Genomic DNA, 24,087 nt, shown 5'->3' with positions numbered 1-24,087 from the left:
ATTTGAATTATACGGAATAGTGAATGATTTTATTATCTGGTCATGTGTATAAGCTTAATTCTTGTATTAATGGTGATGCTACCTTGGGTCTATTTTACTTATTGGCATTACAATGTATGAATAAAAAATAAAAATAATAAAACGTTTCGAAGGCTTTGGCCTTTAAGTGTCTATAATACGTTAAAAAATTAGCATAAATTGACAGTTTCTTGTTAGGTTTATAAAGAATTAATGTAAAACTAATGATAGAAGAGAGATGGTGCAAAATAAATTTGAACTTCTACTGAAATTTGGGTACAGTTCTTCGTGAAACTTCAAATTCCTATGATTCCTACTCCATAATGGGGTCCAATGTTGGCATTACGATAAGTTGATAGTTAAAATATTATGTAATTTTTATTGCTTTGGGTCTGAGCCAACATACTATAAAGAAAAAACCACATCCTTCCTATACACAGGAAGAAAATAGTTTGAATTTATGGAGCAGACATAAACTGGAAATATTCGTAAATTTAGTGCAGCAATATTTTGTACCTTTCAATTGCATGAGGCGATCAACTCCGCAATATTGATGGTCTATTTAGTTCTTCTCATTCCGGAGATGCAAGAAGTAATAGGTTTAGTCACCGGAAACCTGCAAATAATCATTATTTGCTTCGGGAAACGACTACTTGTTTTTCCATATATTATTTATTATAGTTGCCTCAAAAATCCAACCTATTTTCTTTCTGTGTATAGGAAGGATGTGGTTTTTTTATAGTATATTGGCTTAGGCCAAAGCAATAAAAATCGCCTGATATTTTAACGATCAACTTATCTTAATGCCAACATTGGTCCCTATTATGGAGTAGGTGTCATAGGAATTCGAAGTTTCACGAAGAACTGTACCCAAATTTCAGTAGAAGTTCAAGTTTATTTTGCACCATCAACCTTCTAACATTAGTTTTTCATTAATTCTTTATAAATTTAACAAAAAATTGTCAACTTACAAATTTTTAAAATATTATAGACAAATAAAGGCCGCAGCCTTCATAACGTCTTATTTCCCCAGTATTAAAGGCATCTGTTTCGCTACAAACCTTTTTTAGCCTTTTAGATTGATAAGTGTTATTTTTAATTTTTATGTGATGTATTTGTAGGTGTAATTCAATGTGTTTGTACAATAGGTTTTAGGTGGGTAATTAACTAGGAACTCACGGGGGTATGTGCAAACAATTAGTTTAAGTTTTTACAATGAACTTTAGGCAAATTTCTTCTTGTAGGTTAAGTTTAGGTTTAGGTGAATTTTAGGCAATATAGGGGGGGCAATATTTAGGTAAGTATTTTTAGCTTTTAACTTATTTATATTATTTATTATTTTAACTAGGTGGTAAGTATATTCAATTTAATTTTGGTAGGTTTTTAATGTAATTGTGTGTTTGTATGTACATATATGTGTGCTTTGTGAACTTTTATGTTTAGATCTTTAACAATTTGTAAATTATGTTCACTTTGTGTTTTTTAACAATTTGTGCGTGTTTAACAATTTGTGGGGTTTTAACAAATTCTATGTTTTAATGATTTTAATGTATGTTACAATTTTTATTTTTGTGTAACTTGTGATTTTGTTCAAACTTGTACTTTTGTCACTGCGGGGGATACGGACGCTTTGAATACCGGTAAAAGACAAGAGCGAGACTTGTTGCCGCGAATGCTTATAAGCCCGACTTATGTTTTCCAATGTTACTGGAATTGCAACTAGAATTTATGAGAGCAGTTGCGGGCGTATGTATGTATTTTGTAGGTACATATATACACTTTTGCGAACCGCTAACCAAAAACTTATTTTTGAAGACAAGACAGTGAGAAACAAAAGTCTTCCCATTGTTTTTATAAAGTATGGTCCGTGACCATACATTCTCCCCCCACAGTGACACAGTGTTTACATACATTGTTTAATTTCTCGGCAGGTTTTTGATAGGCCCTGACACTACAAAGCCCACAGCTGTCTCGTATGCATAGACATCCCCTAGACCAGTAAATAATCGACCTTCCCGCCTTAATGTTGAGTAAGTATCGCCACCAAGCTCAATCTCTATTGGGGTATTGCCTCTGGGGTCCACATCAGCCAGCCGGTTGCTAGGAATGTCCAGGGCTGGGTCTTCAATTATTGGGTCATCGTACGGCCGGTAAGAGAGCTCATTCGTGATAAGAGCATTCACTTTTAAAGCCCACGTATCATTTGTATTTCGGCCCATGATTTTGAACGTGGTGAACCTGCGCTCCTTATGCAGGAAGGACCTTAAGCCAAGTCTTCTAAAGAACGAGAATGATATCCTAGACATCACCGAAGCTTGGTTTATTAGCGATCTGAGGGTGGCGTACGTCTCCATGCCAGTGCCCATCACGCGTATCATGGCGGTGGGAACAAAAACCAAATCCCAAGTGAATCTGGTTTGGACGTCCAATAGTAGTGGTAGAGGCTCCTCTATTTGTGGGGCATCGTGGAGCAGAGTGTGGTGACGGCCATTACAATTGCGACAACCGATGAGTGATTGACAATCCGGAGCCAAATGGCTTCTCGCCAAACAGTTTCTGCAATAACCTCTTCTCTCTATCGTCTCGTAACGCTGCTGGGGAGATAGGCCTAAGAATCTACGGCATGAACTGATGGCGTGGTCGTCTTGGCAAAGACCGCAGGCATATTGCCAAAAACTGGGGCGGTGTTGGCGCTGTGACGATCTGCTCCTTGAAGGCTGCTGCTGGCGTCGGCGATCTGGTGAATGGGATCGTGGCTGGGCTGGTCTTGGGGCTCGGTTGTTGACTTCCATATTTCGTTCTTTGATGGGTCTAGTAACTGTCCCTCCACTTGTACGTAAATCAACAACTCGAACGTTTGAGTCAACACCATGATAAGTTTTCTCTACCCTTCCCATTTTCCATTCATTGGGAGCCAGTCTGTCGTCTTTAATGACTATTAAGTCCCCCTCTTTTAAGTTATCTTGCTGATATTTCCATTTAGTTCTACGGTGTAATTCCCTCAAGTACTCTAATTTCCATCTCTGACAAAAACTGTGTGAAATAATCTTAAGCTTTTTCCATCTATTTGCTAAGTTTATGTCGCAATCTGAGAAATCAGGTTCGGGTGGAGCAAGAATTGGCGTGCCAATCAAAAAGTGACCGGGTGTTAGTGGGGATAGATCGTTTGGATCTTCGCTAGCAGAACTGAGGGGTCTAGAATTCAGACATGCTTCAATCCGTATTAAAATAGTAGAAAGTTCCTCAAATGTAAAGTTCATTTTCGGAATTGATTTACGCAAATGGGTTTTAAAGGATTTGACACCTGCCTCCCAAAGACCGCCCATATGGGGAGCTCCAGGAGGAATGAATTTCCAATTAAGATTTTGTTGTATGTTTTGATGAATAACAGAGTTTTGTAGAGTCTTGAAAAAAAAACGAGTCTTTCCTTTTTCAAAATTTCCGCAGCTCCCACAAAATGCCAACATTGTCTGAGTAAATACATGATGGGCAGCCGCGCCCAATTAATCGCGAAAATGCTGCTAAGAATGACTGAGTTGATAAATCGCTGGTGGCTTCGAGGTGCATAGCTTTTGTCGCGAAACAGACACAGACGTAGCCTTTGGTGATCAAACAAGCTCTACCAGTGAAGTTTTTGATGTTGAATGGTTCAGCGAAATCAACCCCTGTTGTGTTAAATGGGCCTGACAATAACGTCCTTTCGGGGCGCAGAGATGCCATTATTTGCTTTTGAGCATGTTTTTTGTACAATGTACATGGTTTGCAGTGGTTGATAACCTTTTTTATCAACGGCTTTAGTCTGAATATCCAGAATTCAGATCTCAGAATACGTGTTAGTAACTGATTTCCACCGTGTAACGTTACTTTGTGTGAAAATTCAAAAGCAAATGTGTCAACTTCGCATTGTAGGGCAGAATAATAGGATGCCGCTCATTGTAGGTGAGAGCCGGCGATTGTTCGAGCCTACCATTTGCACGCATAATGCCTTTTGCGTCTAGAAAAGGGTTCAAGGTTAGCAAAGAACTGCCTGATGATATTCGAGAGCGTTTTTGTAAAACATCGTACTCATCGGGAAAGTAAAATTTCTGGGTTCGTATAATGGCGGCTCGTTTTCCGCTTTGAATTTCCTCTGCTGTAAGCTCCATCGATGAAACTCGAAGATGCCGTCTATTTTCACCGGTATTCCGCCAAAATCTCAGAGCATAAGCATATGTTCGATAAAGTTTTGATAGAGAGGAAAAATTCTTCAAGGGATCTTCAACGATGTTAATTGCAAGAATTTTTACAGTTTTTGCTTCTATATTAGTTTCTTCATTAACTTCCTTTAGTGGCCAACTGAATTACTGTAATTTCAACCAGTGTGGGCCATGCCACCATAACTGATGACTATTTCGTTCATTAGGCGAGCACCCGCGACTAGCAATGTCTGCTGGGTTATCCTCTGAGTCAATATGATGCCAATTTTTGTTCCCCACATTATCTAAAATCTCTGATATTCTATTTCCGACGAAAGTTGACCAATGGCACGACGGTTTCTTGAGCCAGGCAAGGACTATTGTAGAATCAGTCCAATAGTGTAATGAACAGTTTGAGATTTGAAGATTTTTTAAGATTGTATGGGTCAACTTCGACAGTAAAACGGCTCCGCATAGTTCCAGCCGTGGAAGAGAGATTTTTTTAATAGGCGCAACTCTAGTTTTGGCCGTTAGCAAAAAACTTTCAATTTCGTTATTCGATTTTTCAACTCTTATGTACAAGGCGGCTGCGTAGGCACTCTCTGAGGCGTCGCAAAATCCATGTATCTCGATGTTTGTGTCTGGTGAGAAATGAATCCATCTTGGTATTTTCAAGTGTTCTATCTCGCAACTATTTTTGACGAAGTTTTTCCAATTTAGCATTGTAAGGGGTTTTAGAATATCATCCCAGGTTATTTTATCTAGCCATACTTGTTGCATGACTAGCTTCGCTACCACTACAATAGGCGCGAGCCAACCACATGGATCGAATAATTTCGCGATCGTTGAAAGTACTTCTCTTTTTGTGTAAGAATCCTTATTTTCCATGTCTGGAGGGTTGAATGTGAAGAAATCTCCTGAGATATTCCAACGTATTCCTAAGGATTTTGTAGAGGCATCCTCAGAAATATCGAGTAAGTTTACGGAAAGTAATTTTTCCGCTGGTAATAATTAATAATCTGTGGATCATTTGATGTCCATTTCATTAGCTCGAATCCTGCAGATTCCATCGCAGAAATGAGTTCTTTTCGAGAGTTTATTGTATCTTGTAACGTGTGCCCTCCGGCAAACACATCATCGACATATAAATTTTCCAATATTATTTTCGATGCTAGAGGGTGGGTATCCTTTATGTCTTCTGTCAATTGTATTAGAGTTCGCAGAGCTAGAAAAGGTGCGCAATTCACTCCAAAAGTGACCGTCAGTAATTCGTAGTCTTCAACAAGATCATTGAGAGATTTTCTAAATAGAATCCTTTGAAATTGGGTTTGCTTGGGGTTCAATAATATTTGCCGGTACATTTTTGTCACATCGGCATTAAAGACATATCTGAAAAATCTCCATTTCAGTACTTGTAACACAATATCCTGTTGTAATATTGGACCAGCAAATAAGTTATCATTCAGGCTCTTTTTGTTTGATGTTGGGCTTGAGGCATTGAAAACCACCCTGAGTTTCGACGTTATCTTCTCGGGTCTGATAGCCGCATGATGAGGTAGGTAATAGTCCGGAGTTTTGCTAATATCCTGTGCAGAAATCTTCCTCATATGTCCTAATTCAAGAAATTCCAGGATCGTTTTATCATAGAGATCCTTGATTTCAGGAGTTTTCATTAGCTTTCTTTCCATCCTGTAGAATTGCGCCAGTGCTATATTCCTCGAATCTCCAAGCTCTTCGCATTTTTTAAAGGGTAGTGTAACCACGTATCGACCCTCTGGATTTCTTCGAGTGGTTTCCATGTAATTTTGTTCGCAAAAGACATCATCCTCTGACCTCAAAACCTGTTTTGAGGTTTCTTCCACCTCCCAAAATCGTGTCAATATTTTTTCCAAGGAAACTGTATTGCAAAGTGTAATTTGCCGTTGTTTCTGTGATTCATCTAACAATGGTCCGCCAATAATCCATCCATAAACTGTTTTTTGGGCTAATAGAGTACCAATTGATTTCATCGGAGCTCCAATTGTAAAGATAAGTGGTCCTATATCCATTCCAATTAACAGATCGACTGGTTGACTGATATAGAATTTAGGATCTGCTAACTCCATATTCGTGGCATCTCTAAGTTGAGTCTTATCCAAAGTATATGGCGGCAAATTAGATGGTAACGATTTTAACACGGGTGCCCAAACTTCCAATTTAAAGCTGGGTTCGACTCGTGATCGTAAAGTAAAAACGCAAGATCTATTTGATGTTTCTGCAACAAGTTGATTTATGCCTGAGACGTGTACAAGGTTCTTTCTTGTTGGCAAACTTAATCGATTTTTGAGCTTTTCTGTAATAAATGTAGACTGAGACCCAGAGTCAATTATTGCTCTGGCGTCATAAAATTGGCCATTTGCTTCAATTTGTACAACCGCTGTAAAAAGTAATGTTTCTCCTGAATTTTGCTTGTTATTTCCATTATCCTGGAGAGTCAAAGTAGTAATATTTTGTGATTCTTCATTCGATGTGGACTGTATGAACGTAGTGAGAGCTGAAGCACTCGTACTAGGGCGTACTTCATCTCGTTCTACGGGTTGTGTTGCGGTTCGGTTTTCTGTACCCTTATGTAGCATCGTATGATGTCGTTGACTGCAATTCCTACAGCCAAAACGACTCTTGCATTCTTTTACTCCATGATTGGCAGATAGGCAGTTATAACATAAATGAGCGTTTTTGACCACATGAATTCTCTCATTCACGTTCTTAGCCAAAAATTGTTGACAATCTCGAATAAAATGATTTGACTTGCAAAGTTGGCAAGTATTTTGGTACTGTTGTTTGGATTGTTGAGAGAAATTAGTTTTATTTTTTCCCACAGCGCTTTGATTTTGAGGTTTCTGAAAGTACTTGTCTGGAAACTGTTGGTGTATCTCATCTTCTTATTTGGATCTGGTTTTCCTTGATTGAATTTTGAAAAGCTTGGGTTGATATTCCCCACCGATTCCATAGTCTTGAACTTATGCGTGAGAAACTTATTAAAATCTTCCCAAGATGGCAGGGTTTTACAATCTTCCAAAGAATTTTCAAATTCCTCTAAAAAGGATCTGGGTAATTTATTGGAGCAAAGATAAATCAGAAGAGGATCCCAGCCAGAAACATTAATTTTTAGAGTCTCCAGAGTTTAAACGCATGTACTGACTGTCCTCTGTAATTTTTGGATCGTGAAACTGGAATCTGTGGTAACATTTGGGAGATTAAAGAGTACTTTAAGCTGCTCGTTCACTTGCATCCTCCGATTTTCGTATCGATCTGTCAAAAGTTTCCAGGCGAGCTCAAACCCATCGTTTGTTAAGGGCACCTGATTGATGATTTCTCGAGCTTCGCCTGTTGTCTTTTGTTTAAGATGGAAAAGTTTCTCCACGTTGCTCAATTTCGAACTTGTTATGAAGATTGCTGTGAATAATTCTCTGAAAGTTGGCCAGCCAGCGTATCCTCCTTTAAAACATTCCGTATCACATGGTGGCAATCTCGAAATCTGGGTTAAATTGGGCTCTCCGCTAGCTTTTTGTTCCATTAGAGATTCTCTTTTGGCTCTTTCCTCCTTCTCACTTAGTTTCACCGTTTGTATTTGTCCGTTAAGTGCACCAATTGCCTTTTTGTAGACGTCTATGGCTTCCAAATAATGTTTCCTTAATTTATTTTTATCGATCGGTTTTTCCTCGGCTTCAGGAACATAGTCTCGACACTCCTCATAAGCTCGTTTGACTTGATCGAACACCGCATCCAGTTTCACTCGTGATGACTCCAGTGAATGTATGTCGTCTATTTGGTTCGCGATTGCTAAAATTGACGTGTAATCACTAAGATCATTCACGCAATTCGCATAAAGATTTGTCCATTTTGATAAGTGAAGGGTCCAACTTTCAAACAGATTTTTGCTTAACAAGAATTTGACAAAGTCGCCCAATGACGAGGACAAATTTGTTCCTTTTGGTTTTACAACAAATCCAACAAAATTTTGATTTTTCAAAATTTCGGATGTTATTTTCCAAATTATAAAATCAACGACGAATAATTTGAGGAGTCAAAATGATCTTAAATGGTTTTAGAATCACTAACGAGGTTTTTGTGAGGGAAAAAGAAATATTTGTAATCAAATATCTCTTAAAACCGCCAAAAAAATTTAACTTCGACAAGATAAATTCTTCCAAACGAGCATAAAGATTAGAGGCGAGAAAAGCAATAGAAATGTATGCACTTGTTCCAAAAAAGGTTGAATAAATTTTTCCAAATTGAGTCAGAAATGTGCAAAATACGACAAAAAGGCAACTCTTGATGTTCCACAACACGATAAGAAGTTCAAATGAGCAAAAAAATGTAAAAATTTAAATAAATTTTTTCCACAAGAGATTGTTCCAAAAATGTTTGTTGGGTTGTCACTTCATGAGTTCAGCAACGTGTCAATTTTCAGCCGCAAAATTTATCAAAATTTTATAAAATCACTTAATATTCCACTTACAGGAGGATTTTATTTGAGGCAGTATATTATCCAAAATTAGATTGTTCCAAAGTTTTAACTAGGCGTTTACACCAGACAGTTTGTCTTCAAATACAACTCTGATTTACTAACACATACATACATTGGTCGGCTGTCTATCAGTTTTTCACAGACAGCAGGGTTAAAAAATTTTTGAAATTTTTGTGAAAAAGAAGTGAGATGATAATTTAAATGTGTTGAAAACAAAAGAATATGTACAAAAACAAAATATGTGAACGGAAAACAAAAGGAAATCTATGGTTTTCATTCATAATTTTACAACTGTTTTTGCAGTTGTCTGGACGCCTACGTCACAGAGGCAAGTTTTGGATTTTTGACAATCAATACATAGAGTCAACTGTCCTGTCTTTTGTAAACGCAGGGTAAAGGTTTTTGTTGAGACAATACATGTACTCAACTAATCCCAGCAAAATATTTCACAATTGAAAATATATTGGGGATAAATCACAGAGTTCCAGAAAAGAAATATTTTAGGTGGTTAAATGAGCAACGTAAATTTTTAAAAATTTGGTAAATATGGGATAAAAATGTTCATAAAGGTTGAGTTTCAAATATTGAGGTTATCTAACCTCCAATTGTTTAGGCTTGTTGTGTATTACAATGACGCCACGCTTCTCCAAAAGTTATCGGTTGTTGTATATAGGGTAATATAATATGGCGGTTATGTAAAGTATTTTCCTTATAGGTTTATGTGTAAATAAAGGCAAAATGTTTCCCAAAAAATTCCGCAAAAAAGATTCGTAAGGTTATGTTTGTTTTTGTATAAATGACGCCAAAAAATGCGCGTTAATTATCAAATAGAAGTTTATCTTGCGTTTGTATTGTAAGTTCTTGTAATTCTTCCAACACAATATGCTTTAATTTTATGTAAATTCATGAAGATGTTGTTGTGTCATCAAAATGACGCCTCAAATTTGGGCCAAATTGCCGAAATTTGGTTTGGTTATGAATTTTTCGAGAGTATTCCCAATATTGGATTGCAAGAGTTCAAAACAAGGATTTTTAATTTTCCAAAAAAAGCTTATATGTTTTCGTGAGATTATCAATTTGTGAAATTATGTCGCCAAAAAATGCGCCATAGATTTCAGATGTACGCTTATGTATTGGTGTATGTAATTTTGTAAAATATTCCAAAAAAGAGAGAGAAAAAAGTTGTCGTTGTACAGCTATTATGCCAAAAATAGCGCTAAAATTGTCATGCAAACTTTGTTCTTGTATGTAAGGTAATAAATTCCACAAAATGAGATGGCAAATTTCCAAATTTATGTAGATTTTTCCAAAAAGAGTAAGTTCCACACCCAAAATGGCTCACAACTTTGTTACGCACCAAATTCAGTAATGACGGGTCAGTTTCCAAAGTTTCCACTGTATTCGGACAGACGGAAAAAGTGAAAGTAAAAAAAAAATCGCAAAAATTTCCAAAGCAAAATCAAAGGTTTGGTGCAAAGACTTCCCTTTTGTATGTATGTGTGTCTATTTCCTTTAAAGTTAGTACAAAATTCCCGCAAAAAATATAGTTTGTATAATAGTGCGCGTAAAATTTCCTCAGATTTTGCAAAAACTCCAAATTTTTTCCCAAAGAGCAAAATATTTAAGGATTTGTAGTTGTATGTGTGAGATTTGCTGTTGCGGTTCGATATTTAAAGTGCCCCCTGTATTCGGACAGACGGAAAAAGAGTAAGGATTTCCAATTTCCCACAAAAAGGCAAGCAATTTCCAAAAAGAGACAAAAACTTTAAAATTTTTCCACAAGAGTTCCTCTCTTTTGCATATGTGTCTTTCTTTTCCAAATTTAAAGCGAGATTCCAAGATTTCACGAAAAAGAGAGAGAATTCAAGGTTTTGTGTGTGTGTGTGAAATTGAATTTGTATGTGTGTTCCCCCGTGATTGAAAAAGGGTCAATGTCTGTCCTTTTTTCCAAAAAAAATTGCTTGAAATTCGGTATTTGGGTCAATGCGTCAAATTATCCATAATTTAGACGCGTCATCAAGGGGTTTACAGAGTCGGTGTCGTATTTTGCCGCACCCTGTATCCTTTGAATCACGCCAATAAACAAAAAAGCATGAGTACTCACTTTGTCTGTTTTGTAATATAGGGATATGTGTTTTTTTGTGTCTGTGTGGTTACCCCTCTTTCGGTTTGATCCAGTGGCTAGTCTTCTTCTTCCTGCTTGACTGTTGATCTTGTGATTGTTGTTCTGCGATATTGTTGTTGTAATGGTTTGTGGTTTAGCGACCCGTACCGATTTTTTGTTTATTTTGTTTTTGTAAAAATGTTGTAATTTTTTTATTAAATATTTGTTGTTGTAGTTGGGTTTGGGAAAAATATAAACGTTTGTTCTTTTGTTTGATAACCCACTGTATTTGTTCCAATGTTCACTGATTTGTTTTATGCGTATGTGTTAATTTGTTGTTTCAAAAAAAAAAAAAAAAAAAAAAAAAATTATTTTGGCGCATTAGTTTTAGCACGGTTCCACTGTTCAATGTTATTTATTGTACTGAATGTATGTTGTGCACTATTTGTTGTTGTACCACCTTTTTGTCGTGTATAGACTTGTATATTTTTGTTACTTTGTCTTAAATTTTATGCACCACTTCCACTGTTCACTTTTTTATATATTTTAAATTATTTTTTGAAGTAAATGTTGTTTCTAATTTGTTCAATTTTGTGTGTGTGCCACTGTATTTATTTCCACTTGATTCTTCTTCTTTTTTCTCTCAATATATCTCACCGGTTTGTTTTTGTTGCAATTTTTTGTCCTTTCCAATAAAATATTCTTTTTTCGTTTTTTTACTGCTTGTTGGTTTATGTATTGGAATGGCAATTTTTCACTTTTTGTTGTTGTTGTCTTCACTTTTTATTTATTTATTTTTCTGTCATTAACTTTTAGGGTTTTTTCACCTTTTCACTGTCCCGTCTAATTAACACTGTTTCTGCTTGTTTGTTTATAGCTTCGTTCCCGTACTTTTTAATGGTAAAACTCGTAAAAGAGAGAACTGCAAAAAAATTGTTCTCACACACAAGTTTTTTGAAATAGTTCGGGAACGGAAAAATGGAAAATACGTCAAAAAAACTGGAACAAATGTCAAAGTCGGTGTATCAGCCAATCAGACGCCGGCAACCATGTTACTATTTTTTTACTCGCCCAAATTTGTCGTGTAAAAAGTTTTTAAAGAGAGCGTCATTCTGCGCCATTTTTGTTTAAAGAGAAGTGAACATTTTACAACTTTTTTGTGTACGGGAACGCTTTTTCGAGTAAAATGTGTAAAAGTCGTAAAAATTTTAAAAACTTTTTAGTTCTGGAACACAGCTTATATTTTCACTGCTGGTTCGTTCAACGGTTGTGTTCACTCGAATGAGCTGTAGGTTGCAATTCTACTGTTAGCCACTTTATTAATGTATTTTAAAAAATTATTTTTGGTAATATTTTTCTTTTTGTGAATTTTTTTAAATATTTTAAAAAACACTTTATCTCGGTCGCATGGACCAAATGTTTCGCTACAAACCTTTTTTTAGCCTTTTAGATTGATAAGTGTTATTTTTAATTTTTATGTTATGTATTTGTAGGTGTAATTCAATGTGTTTGTACAATAGTTTTTCGGTAGGTAATTAACTAGGAACTCACGGGGGTATGTGCAAACAATTAGTTTAAGTTTTTACAATGAACTTTAGGCAAATTTCTTCTTGTAGGTTAAGTTTAGGTTTAGGTGAATTTTAGGCAATATAGGGGGTGCAATATTTAGGTAAGTATTTTTAGCTTTTTTATATTATGTATTATTTTAACTAGGTGGTAAGTATATTCAATTCAATTTTGGTAGGTTTTTAATGTAATTGTGTGTTTGTATGTACATATGTATATGTGTGCTTTGTGAACTTTTATGTTTAGATCTTTAACAATTTGTAAATTATGTTCACTTTGTGTTTTTTAACAATTTGTGCGTGTTTAACAATTTGTTAGGTTTTAACAAATTCTATGTTTTAATGATTTTAATGTATGTTACAATTTTTATTTTTGTGTAACTTGTGATTTTGTTCAAACTTGTACTTTTGTCACTGCGGGGGATACGGACGCTTTGAATACCGGTAAAAGACAAGAGCGAGACTTGTTGCCGCGAATGCTTATAAGCCCGACTTATGTTTTCCAATGTTACTGGAATTGCAACTAGAATTTATGAGAGCAGTTGCGGGCGTATGTATGTATTTTGTAGGTACATATATACTCTTTGGCGAACCGCTAACCAAAAACTTATTTTTGAAGACAAGACAGTGAGAAACTAAATTCTTCCCATTGTTTTTATAAAGTATGGTCCGTGACCATACAGCATCGTTTAACTAATTTTAGCGTTTTAAACATAGAATCGCTTTTATTCGTTCCAATTTTAAAGAATCTGAACAATAATATTCAAAATTTGAAGTCGTACTCAAATTATTAAAGTATGTGCTATTTCGGAGAAACACTTCAAACCGTACAAATTTTGGGCTTTTTGAAAGAAAATTATGAAAAAATATAACGAGACTTTATCGAAGCAACACTTTTTGTGGAAAGATGCTTCATAAGTGTACAAAACAAGATATACAAACATATCCTAATTCCATCTAAAATGAAGTAACAAAAAATTTTTGAAATGTGCTTGTTTGCGGAGGCAATAAAAGAAAAAAACCAAAAAGAAAACAAAAGAAGATGAATAATGATTAATCCTTTATTTAAGAAGTATTGTTCGTATAAACAATATCTGTACCTTTTGTTTACAAAGTTGTTGTGGACGAATATCCAAATTTGTGGTGGACGAAAATCCAACTTATATCTTTAATCGACGAAGATCGAATGACCACTCTTTATTTAGCAAGAGAGAATAAAAACAAAACGATGGACACTGCAAAGTGACGCCAATTTTTAGTACATTCTCATTAGAATTTGACATCATTCACTTTGTGCGAAAACACAAAGTTGCATTTCTGCTAAATGGTCAAGTTCTAACGGAAGAAATGAAACATTACAATTTGAAAAGAGAATTTAATTCGTAATTAAACATTGCCGGCCACCTTGGAATATCCAGCGATGTTTCAACTTAATTTCTAGTTCTTTAGTTATGAGTACATATTTACGAATATTTTACATTAAACGGCGGAACCGTCAATAGTGAGCATTTTAGGAATTTCTTTCCTTTTTGTACATTTCTTATAATATAAATGGCTCGGAAAGCCCATGTGGTCCGGAGGACTCATGCCAATTTCCATTGGCGCCACATCCACTACTACTTAGTACCGAAGCGTTGTTCAACCTCCTGGATAGGAGCGATTCGATTCAATAACATTTTCTTGTAACTGAAAGAAACGAAAATTTTTTAAATCTCCCGGAAAAGCGTCTTCGTTTTATTTCGCCAGAAGGGCGCTACCGACCAGCTAAATTAAAATCAAAAACGAAGAATTGTTAAATATCCCGGATAGGAAATTCTTCGTTTTATTTCGCCTGAAGGGCGCTATCGACCAACAAATCTGCTTCCAACTACATGTGGTTTATAAATATTCATACATTTTTACTCGCCAGACTAGTAATAGCTGAGAGTAGGTTCTCTTATACAATTTTTCTACTATATGAAAAAAGAAAGAAACCAATTTATGTTCATCACGAACAATTAATTCATTTTAATTAGAATGATTAACTAATTTCTTCGTCGTCCTACAACACCGTGTTACTTTTGCACGAATTGAATACCACGGTTAACGCCCGAAAAAAACGTTTTATATTAAACGACTCATTTACACGAAGTGCGAGAATTGTTCGATCAAAAGAACCACGAAATCGTCCATTTGAAAATCGTGGTCCGATAATAACTGTATGTCCTTTTGAAAATTTCATTCAAATACTATTCCACCTCTAGGAGATAGTATTTGTATAACAGCATGAATGTTTTCAGTTTTGAAATTGGTAAAAGATAGTCAAGGAGATTCAAGATTTGTAGCAAAGTAATTTGACGTAGTCAATAACAATAAATTCCAGAAAGGGCGAATGCTTCAACTGAAAATGTGAGAAAATAACTTCATATATTTCTTCTCCTGCAAGAAATACTTTTAGAACTTTGATATTCCTCGTGCTTAGCGTAAACTCTTAGATTTGGGGAAAGTGGACCAGTAATAATCCAACCGAAAACTGTATTTTGAGCAACCAAAGAACCCAAAATATTAAACTTAATTCCTTGCAAAAGGATATAGATCAGCACCTATCAAAATTTTTACTGGTCTACAGTCAAATAACTGAGGGTCAGCCAAACGAATATTTGGAAGACGCGAATATAATCCAGTACCAATGGAAGTGGAAGGCAAATTGTTGGAAATGCTGGAACTACCAAAGCATTAAGGTCTATGCGAAATTCATCACCGATTGTGGAACCAATACTGAATGAACACTTCTTGTTTGATCTCATTGAAACGGTCTGATTAACCCCTGCTATGGTTACCGCTGTGGATGTGGTAGAAATACCAATCCGTTGTTGCAACTCCTCAGTAATGAAAGAAGCTTCGGAAGCTGGGTCGATAAGGGCACGAACTGGGTGTAAAACTCCCTGGTGAACGATATTCACCACAGCCGTTCCTAATAGGACTTTCCTATTTGCTGCAACGTGGAACACTTGCCTATTTGTTGAAATGTTACCAGACGAAGAAGAAGAGAGGTCTGGGTTTTGACCTGATACATTTTGCGTACTTGAATTAAAATTTGACGAAGTCGATTTAGGAGAACCCATATGGAAAGAATTTTCACGATGTAACAGCGTGTGATGTCGCCTGTTACATTTTGAACAGTTATGTTTACTGTGGCATTTATATGCTTCATGACCAGAAGTTAAACAATTTAGACAACAATTGTGGCGTCGAAGTGCCGAAAAACGACTATCGATAGACAATCTTATAAACATGGGACAAAATCTTAAAGGGCGAACAAGGTTGGGACAGAGAATACAAAACCGACCTGTTCAATATTCGATTGAACCATATATTTATTTTTTCAAATATATTTAATTTGTATTATCACCGTGGTGCAATGGTATGCACACCCGCCTTGCACGCTGAAGGTCGTGGGTTCGATTCCCCGGCCAGTCAACATCAAACGTTTTTCGACGGTGGCAAAATACCCCTCAGTAATGTTGGCGACATTTCCTGAGTATTTCAGCCTTGAAAAACTTCTCTACAAGTGGTGTCTTAGACACGCCGTTCGGACTCGGCAATAAACAGTAGGTCCCTTATCATTGAGCTAATATGAATCGGGGTGCACTCATTGATATGAGAGAAGTCTCCCTTGTCCCGTATGGGATGTTTGTGGAACAATTATATTATTATCATTTAAATTCATTTTAATAATTTGCGATTTACGTCAGTTTGCAGTAAAGCGGAGAACAGCTGATCTGCATAACCGACCTTGAACTTGAATTTCTTTATGTACCAAATTTTTGCATTCCTCCTATTACTTGTTTCTTTTCTCCCAACATGTTGCGCTCTTTAACTCAATAAACATACAGACATACATACACATTAATGTCGATGACCATCCATAGACTTTATTGTTGTTGATGTCATTTTTTCTCAACTTCTTCGTTTACCCTTCCACATAATAGGGATAGACAAGAAGTTATTACCCAGTGGGAAAATGGAAGCAATGGCAAACGAGGAGGTAATGCATAAACACTATGATTTATTGATTCCAGAACACATTATTGTTAACACGGTGCATGTCCTAGGAAAATAATGCATTCCTTTTGTTTGCCTAAGTGATTCATAATATAATGCATTCAATATAATACATGTTTGGACACTATTTCAAGAATACATTATATAATTGATTATTTATTTAATTTATTCCCCCATAATAGATTAAATTTATATATTTTTTATTTAAAAAATATATATTTTAATTAAATTTTTTATTATTTTTTTATTAGTAATAAACAAAGGTTAGTAAATACATGCACCTATCCTTAGAATACAAAAACAAAATCGAGTGGATTTCAACTGATAATTCCTTTGCGTATACGTCAAATGAAAACTCATCCGAAATCTATTGGCTTTCACTTGACGTTTGAGCAATGGAATTGACAATTGAAATTGAGCGGATTTCTTAAAAGTAAACCAACTATTAAACTGTCTTAATTTAGTCAGATGGAATGTCTTTCTAATCTCCTTTATGTATTCTTTCTCGTCATATCCTTCGCACTTTGACACTTCTGTAAAAAATAATTTATATTAATATTTATGTTATAAAAGTATTTAATTTGCAAATGTTAAACAATTTTACTTGGTTTCATTTGATGTATGTACTTGCACAACGTTTCTTTTTATTTGGTATTAAACGCCTCCAATGTCGCTTTGAATACATTTAAAAAACGTACATCTTTACTGTCACACGAATGAAACAAAACTAAACAAATTTACAAAGTTAACAATGACGCGACATAAAGTCGTCCGAAAATAACGGGACACAAAATCAAGAAAAAAACAAAGTATAAAACTACACATTCCATCATATACAGATTCTGGAATATAGACGGTAATCAATCTGTAAATTTCGTCAAATGAAATTACCATTTCGCTTCAATTGGGATAAATAATATAATGCATCCTATAACAACGGTGTTATAATTAATTTTTGCTCAAATTGCATTCTATTCTCGATTATTTTTGACAAATTCTATAATGTAAATCATATAAAGCTATAAATTATTTATTATCAATGTAATATATTCTCCATTTTCCCACTGGGTAGTCAATCGTGAGATTTGCAAATAAAAAGATCAGCAGCAGACATCATCAATTATAACAAAAAAGAAAAAAAGTGGAAGTTATAATTCAACCAAATATTTTAAATCATTATTAAACCAAAACCAATCAATGTGAATTTGGAAATAATTTGACATTTATTAAAACAAACCAAATCTAAATTTAACAAACTGAATTGTGAATTTAACATGTAAATAAAAACGACAACAACAAAACCCTTGATTTGTGAAAAACCAAAAAGAATATAATTTTGTAAACATAACTAAAAATAGTATAAAAAAGTTGTGAACTGAAATTCGAAATAAAACACAACAAAACAAAATCAACCAAATCTTTATTTCAAAAAAGGAACAACAACAATTGGGTAACTAAATAACCAAAAGAGTAAAAATACCAACACAAGAAAAATTGAAGTGAACAAATTTAGATAAACAAAACTAAGAAAATTATAGAAATTAAAGTCAAAATTGTTGAATCAAAATTGTAAGCATCCCCACCCCCTTAGCTAAACTATTTGGTCCCCACGATCCGAATCGTGTAAAAAATAAAACCGTGCATTATTCTAAAGTGTGCCAGTGACATTCCGTGGAAAAAATAAGACTTCACAAAAACAACAACATTTGAATAAAACAAAATAGTGCATAACTTTTTTCTATCATCTGTGCTCTATTGAACTTGAAAAGAACGACATTAACTTCTTTTAAAAGTGTATTTTCAAATTGTTTTCTTCAACAATAAGAAAAAGTTGAGAAAATTACCGCTATCCTAACGGACCCAGATTCTGATGTTCAAAATTTAACCTTGAACATAGGCAACGACTTTATATTTTTCTTCTCTTTCAAATATCGGAAACCAATAACTGGAGGCAACGACCTAACATAAAATTGCAAGTAAATAAGAACAGAAAAGCAGTAAGTACAAGAACATATATTTACACATCTATGTTATGTACTAATAAAGAGAAAGAGAGAGAGAAACTTCAAAATTGGACTTCACATCTCTGGGAACGCGTAGGGTTGCCATCTTAAATTATTTGGACATTTTTTTGGGAAAGTTCAGGACATGAATATAAGAAATGTACGACCATGTTTTTACACCTTATTTGCGGCTGATCATAGAATAACAAATAAATTGGATTTTTGACATCAAATTTACGTCGACATTTTTTGTTATTTTGCGTTAACCATCATAACGAATACAACATTTTCGAAGAACTTTGCAGTGCTTTAATATTATATTGTGTATTTCTTGCTATTTGTCAATCATCTACGTCATAAAAGCATTTTGGAAAAATACGTACCTGACTTACACGTTGTAAATAATTGTCGTCTTTTTGGCGTTTTTCGAATATTTTCGTAATTTTTTGACTTTTTTGCAATATTTTTATTTGATCGGAGTTAAACATTTCTGCAATACACAAAAACAAAGTTGAAAGCTTTTATACAGTTGCCGAAGCGATTCACATAGACATTTTAGGATTTTGGTCAATTTCTACGAATTTGGTCGGATTTATCGACATTACATTTTGGAAATCGCTGACAATCAAACAATATCATCGACATTTGAAACAAATTTTAACGTTTTGTATTCTCATCTGTAAATTGCTGTTCCTTTCAAAAATCATTATTATACAACAATTTGGAGTTCGTTTTTTCGCTGTGACCTTAATATTTGAACATTTCTAAAGCGATTTTTGTCGACTTCTTTGAAGTTTAAGCACGAATTTTCTCAGAGTTTGCATACGAAATTCGCCGATAAACTAAATATCGCAACTCAAATTGTATCTCTTTAGAACACATTACAGAACGGCTATTTCGGTATACAAATCCACGTTTGGAATAATAAATGCAGAAATAGATGCTCTTACCAATAAGGCAACAGAGCCACTTGAAACGACTGTACAGGACAATTCCGTACGTCGTTCAATAAAGCTTCCCCCGTGCGATACCGATGTTTTCTATGGTAGCTACAAGACGTGGGCGACATTTAGAGACCTTTTTTCTGCTATCTATGTGGAAAATTCGTTGATTAGCAAGGTTGAAAAGTTATATCATTTGAAACAGAAAACGGGCGGTGAAGCAAGGGACATTATAGCACATATTCCACTCACACATGACGGCTTCGAACTAGCGTGGAAAAATCTAACCGACCGGTATGAGAATAAGCGCATGCAAGTGAATGAGCAGTTGAAGACTTTGTTCAGTCTACCTACGGTAACTGTTGATTCGAGTTCATCACTAAAGTCATTGCAAAGGTCTGTAAATGGTTGTTTGGAAACATTGAAGACTTTGGACATTGATATTGCAACATGGGATCCAATTCTCATTTATCTATGTTCACAAAAGTTACCACGAAAATACATTAAGCGATAGTTCAACAATCCCAAAATGGAAAGACTTCGATAAGTTCCTTACGCAACGATTCAAGACTTTAGAATCTGTTGGAAACATTCAACCTTCGACCTCGCAATCAGCTCAACTTAATAAAGAAAATCACAGATCTCAAAAGGATAAGAGAATCAACTCATTTCAAACGAAGGTTGAACATAATTCGAAGAATAACTTGACACCAGCTTCCAACAGACATTCAAAATCAATTAATATGAAATGTCAATATTGCCAAAAGCCTCATCTGTTAAGAAACTGACCCAAATTTCCCATTAAAAATATAAATCACTGTTGGGCAGAAATGCTCGGCCTCATACACAAAAGTGTAAAAAATACATGAGTCTCTCGCAATTTGCCCACCATTGATATAAATGATAGTATTCATGTCGTCAAAGTGACAAATACATGTTACAATTGCCTACTAACTGACCACGGAGTTAGCGAGTGCAAAAGTAAATTCAATTGTAGACATTGCAACCTTAGGCATCACACACTCTTGAACAAAGGAAGTGAACCACAAACTCCTTTTGAAACATCGCTTGACGTACGACCTAGCACAAGTACTCAAGCCTTAACAACAACCTTACAGTCCACACCTAATATCGAACCCAAAAATCTCACTTCACTTGCTCTTCGCGATGAGAATAGACCTCAGTCGAAATCCGAAGAGATCTTGCTTTTCACGGCTTTAGTGGAAGTTGAATCGAATGGTCAGAGATTCGAAGCCCGCGCAATCATCGATTCCAGCTCGCAATCGACCTTCATTTCTGAGAAACTGAAAAATAGACTTCGACTTCCAACCAAACGTAACCTAGTATATGTCTCAGGTCTCAACCCAGCTATGATGGAAACTTCGACTCAAGCTCGTATTTTCACCATACGCTCGCGGTTAGAACCTGAATTCAAACTTGACGTTTGGGCCCCGGTTCTGAAAACTTTGTCATTCAGCTTACAACCTCGACATTTGGATATAGACAACTATGATGACCTAATTCATCCGCTTACCGATCCATACTTCCACAAAAGCAGACCAGTTGACATCCTCATTGGTCTCGACATTTGTTCAAATATCTTCGACTTTGCGGTTCCGATGCGTTCACATGGTTCCCTATTGACTCAAAAAACTGTGTTTGGGTGGATTGTGGGAGGACCTGTAGAGCGGTCCACCCAGTCACCTTCACCTAGCCATGTCTCACAATTCAACGCCGTTGTTCTTGATCATCTGCTGACACAATTTTGGGAGGTGGAGGAAACGCCAAGTGAGACTTTGCGCTCCAAAGAAGACATTTTCTGTCAAAACCTGAAAATCTACCCTTCAGTACCGAGGAAAATATTGGACATTCTAGGAACATAGCAATGGCCCAATACCTTCGCATGGAGAAAATACTTAGTTCAAAACCAGATGTCAAGGATTTATACGATAAAACTATCATGGAGTACCTGGACTTGGGGCACATGAAGAAAATTTCGAAAGAAGACATCAATAATGGACCTAATTATTACCTCCCACATCATGCGGTAATAAAACCAGACCGCGTGACCCCCAAACTCAGAGTGGTTTTTAAAGCCTCATCTCCCTCTGATAACAAAAAGAGCCTGAATGAATTTTATTCCCAGGACCAATTCTCCAACAGGACCTTATACTCCAGACTTTAAAATGGAGGTTTTACAAACATTTGGAGTTAATTGCGCCCCTTTCTTGGCAATCAAGACTTTGCTTCAGCTAGCTGAAGACATCAAGGACTTTGGCTTCTCAGACATTAAAAAACAACATGTATGTGGGTGATATCCTGGCAGGAGGACATACTGTGGAAGAAACAATCACTTCAAGAAATCAATTGAATAAAGCATTGACCTCAGCGGGATTTGAACTTAGAAAGTGGGCCTCCAACAATCCGATTATAATCAATGATATCTCACCTGAAAAGCTTTTGTCGGACGATTGCCTGCAGCTATCTGAAAATGTTGCAACAAAGACATTGGGCATCAAATGGAATATCAGTAGCGATTCATTTTCCTTTCCTCAACCTGACATTACGCAGAAGTCGTCTTTTACTAAAAGGGAAGTTCTTTCTGTAATAGCGCGGTTTTTCGACCCCTGTGGATGGCTAGCGCCTATTATCGTAGCTGCCAAACTTATTATGCAGTAGATATGGCTCGACAAGAGCGGATGGGATGATGGACTTAAACCTTTAACATCACTTGCTTGGGAAAATTTTCTCAGAAATTGCCCAGACATTCAACATCAAAGGATCCCACGTTGGATACAATATACTCCGTCATGTAAAATCGACATTCACGGATTTTGCGACTCTTCGGAGAAAGCGTACGCTGCGACCCTATATATTGGACTCGAAGAAGCTGACGTCATACAAACCCATCTCCTCGTTGCAAAAACCCGTGTTGCTCTAGTAAAGAAAATTTCTCTACATCGATTGGAAATTTGCGGAGCTGTCCTTCTGGCAAAATTACCATCTTCAATTATACCAAATCTTAATCTCCCACAACATGACATGTACTTTTGGACAGATTCGACAATCGTCCTAGCGTGGCTTCGAAAACTACCATGTGCATGGAACACATTCGTCGGGAATCGAGTGTCTGACATTATAGATAAGGTCGTAACATCAAATTGGCGCCACGTGGACTCAAGACAAAATCCAGCTGACATAGCAACTAGAGAATGTTCTTCTAACGACCTTCAAAAAAATCATTTATGGTGGCATGGACCTTCATGGCTTCGAAAACCAGAGAATTACTGGCCTCAATCTCAAAAAATCACTGATACTTTGTTGGAACAAAAACCAATAAAATCATTAGCAGTCCCTTCGATTAAGGACCTCATAAAGTCTGATCCCTTAATAAACTTTTCGACCTTGTCAAAAGCATATCGTTCTTTCGCATATGTCGCCAGAACTATGCGAATCATCCATAGAATCGGACCTCAACCGAACAAACCTATTGATTATGTTCTGCCAGAGGAAGTAAATATTGGCAAATCAAAGGCGATATTACTTACTCAGTCCCACTATTTCTCAGTAGAATATCGTCTATTAGCCGAAAGGAAAAAGCTACCTCCTAGCAGTCCACTTCTTCCTTTCAATCCTTTCATTGACGATAAAGGAATCATGAGAGCAAACGGACGACTTTCAAATTCTCCAATGTTAACGCATAATGAAATACATCAAATTTTGCTACCCCATCATGCCCAACTTTCACGTTTATTGATAGAACATACGCACAAACTCACATTACATGGAGGAAACCAGTTAATGATACGTATCCTACGATCTGAGTACTGGATTTTCAGACTAAAACCTCTTGTAAAAATGGTAGAAAATCGATGTTAACCCTGCATCCTATATAAAAAACATACACAAAATCATATAATGTCGTCTTTGCCTCCAGAGCGTACCCAGTTCACTAGACCTTTTTTGAACACTGGAGTTGACTTTGCAGGACCTTTTAGCATAAGAAACTATACAGGACGTGCATGCCTCATCATATTCGTATTTTTCTCGACCAAAGCCGTGCATTTGGAAGTCACAAGTCACCTTAGCACACAAGCATTCCTAGCTGCCTTTACGAGGTTTATAGGACGACGTGGCTGTCCTGCAAAAATGTTCTCTGGCAATGGGACCAATTTTACCGGTGCAGCGGAACTGCTCAAAAAAGACCGATTAGAGTTGTTCCGCCAGATTAAAAATGACCTTACCCATCAGTACTCCTACCAATTGGGCAATGGCACAATACCTTCGCATGGAGAAAATACTTAGTTCAAAACCAGATGTCAAGGATTTATACGATAAAACTATCATGGAGTACCTGGACTTGGGGCACATGAAGAAAATTTCGAAAGAAGACATCAATAATGGACCTAATTATTACCTCCCACATCATGCGGTAATAAAACCAGACCGCGTGACCACCAAACTCAGAGTGGTTTTTAACGCCTCATCTCCCTCTGATAACAAAAAGAGCCTGAATGAATTTTATTCCCAGGACCAATTCTTCAACAGGACCTTATACTCCAGACTTTAAAATGGAGGTTTTATAAACATTTGGAGTTAATTGCGCCCCTTTCCTGGCAATCAAGACTGTGCTTCAGCTAGCTGAAGACATCAAGGACTTTGGCTTCTCAGACATTAAGAAACAACATGTATGTGGATGATATCCTGGCAGGAGGACATACTGTGGA

At 36.0% G+C, this 24,087-nt stretch overlaps 1 protein-coding gene and 1 long non-coding RNA gene across 12 annotated transcripts in view; one reads left to right on the top strand and one right to left on the bottom strand.

Moving 5' to 3' along the window:
- LOC141401404 (uncharacterized) overlaps positions 1-24,087 on the top strand; it is a 155,743-nt gene that overhangs the window by 124,650 nt on the left and 7,006 nt on the right. For 2 of the 11 annotated variants that reach the window (XM_073981642.1, XM_073981649.1), the window contains exon 2: positions 17,489-18,413. The exons of 5 other annotated variants lie outside the window; for them this stretch is intronic. The gene's annotated coding sequence lies outside the window, so the exon portion shown is untranslated. Of the gene's footprint in view, positions 1-12,379; positions 12,477-17,488; positions 18,414-24,087 lie in introns of those variants that run through there. 4 more of the 11 variants (XM_073981646.1, XM_073981641.1, XM_073981648.1 and 1 more) reach the window with 4 other exon arrangements.
- LOC141401406 (uncharacterized) lies at positions 1,111-12,198 on the bottom strand. Its single transcript, XR_012412348.1, has 2 exons — positions 10,808-12,198; positions 1,111-2,836 (listed from the first exon to the last, which is right to left on the bottom strand). It is a non-coding gene; the product is annotated as an uncharacterized lncRNA (long non-coding RNA).

The sequence above is a fragment of the Musca autumnalis genome, unplaced genomic scaffold, assembly GCF_047663935.1.
Source record: "Musca autumnalis isolate F117 unplaced genomic scaffold, ASM4766393v1 scaffold_4, whole genome shotgun sequence".
In the NCBI taxonomy this organism is placed as follows: Eukaryota; Metazoa; Arthropoda; class Insecta; order Diptera; family Muscidae; genus Musca; species Musca autumnalis.
Note: the sequence above shows the minus strand (reverse complement) of the source record. Positions and strands in the feature narration are given on the sequence as shown.